This window comes from Rhagoletis pomonella, unplaced genomic scaffold (assembly GCF_013731165.1).
Source record: "Rhagoletis pomonella isolate Grant_MI unplaced genomic scaffold, Rhpom_1.0 Rhpom_scaffold_00002, whole genome shotgun sequence".
In the NCBI taxonomy this organism is placed as follows: domain Eukaryota; kingdom Metazoa; phylum Arthropoda; class Insecta; order Diptera; family Tephritidae; genus Rhagoletis; species Rhagoletis pomonella.
In genome coordinates this window covers 65,488,098-65,489,364 of record NW_023458556.1, presented here as the reverse complement: position 1 = coordinate 65,489,364, position 1,267 = coordinate 65,488,098, and the positions used below count along the sequence as shown (strand labels likewise).

At 33.5% G+C, this 1,267-nt stretch overlaps 1 protein-coding gene across 3 annotated transcripts in view; it reads right to left on the bottom strand.

Annotated features, from left to right (window-relative positions):
- Positions 1-1,267, bottom strand: part of LOC118733984 (DENN domain-containing protein Crag) — a 35,098-nt gene that overhangs the window by 27,699 nt on the left and 6,132 nt on the right. The window lies entirely within an intron of this gene.

Genomic DNA, 1,267 nt, shown 5'->3' with positions numbered 1-1,267 from the left:
GGGCAAGCTTATGAAAAGCCACTGAGGCTAAGTTAGTAAAATTGCTTAAAACTACCGATTTATTTATTAAAAAATATGGGTGTAACAAATGAGGTTAGGCCAGACAACATGTAGTGTGATAGCGGGAGTTATCTGTTACGGACACTTCGTTAGTGGCGTCAGGTAACGAACAAACTTTTGATACAGTGAAGGCAACAATTAAGCGTACTGTTTCAAATGATAGTTGTGTTCGACAAGTCAAAAATTTGTAATAGTTTTTCCAAATTTTTACTGGATGGCGTTCGATAACGACAAAAAATTACACTGTGAGACAAATGGTAGGGGTCAGTGATCGGGAAGGGTTCAAACTACCGGGGAAATTTATATCGGTAAAAAAGAAGTTATACGTGTCCCGGCGTTTTGCTGGGTCACGTCTAGGAATCGAGATATATCGATTTGAAGTTAGTAACTATCATATAGGGGAAATTGTCACCTTTGGTGGTCTTTTTTTTGACATAACTCGAGAACCACTAGTCCGATTTTGCTCAAACAAATTTAAAAAAATTAAAAATTACAATTCCTTTAATCTGTTCATATAATGTTTTTCTATATAATCAACAGTTTTGCCGGTAACATTTATAGCCAGGGACATTTATAGAAGTAAAAACTAGTTGGCGCTATCATAAAGTCACATAGCAGGCAGCCAAAAAGCATGTAAATACCAAAACTCGGAAAATGCAATTTTGTTTGTTTACAAAAATTGCAACCATATGTATTGTGATCATATGTTTTCGTGTTGGATCATTTTTGCTGACTAAAATTTTGCCAGTACAAAATGAACGCTTCTCTTGCATCAAAATTAACGCTTGCTCTCTCAATTTTTGTGTGTTGGATAACACTATGCGACAGTCAAAATCGGGATGGGATGAAACCAACGGGAAATGTTATATCGGTCAAAATCAAGGAATCGAGATATATCGATTTGAAGTTAGTAACTATCATATAGGGGAAATTGTCACCTTTGGTGGTCTTTTTTTTTGACATAACTCGAGAACCACTAGTCCGATTTTGCTCAAACAAATTTAAAAAAATTAAAAATTACAATTCCTTTAATCTGTTCATATAATGTTTTTCTATATAATCAACAGTTTTGCCGGTAAAAATAAATGTATGAAGAAAAAAAATATTTTTTGCCTAAAATATTAAATTTTTTTATTTTTTAAATTCATAAAACATCCAAAACGGAAAAAAGGCAAGTCGTATTACTTTCACGCAAAGTCACATAACC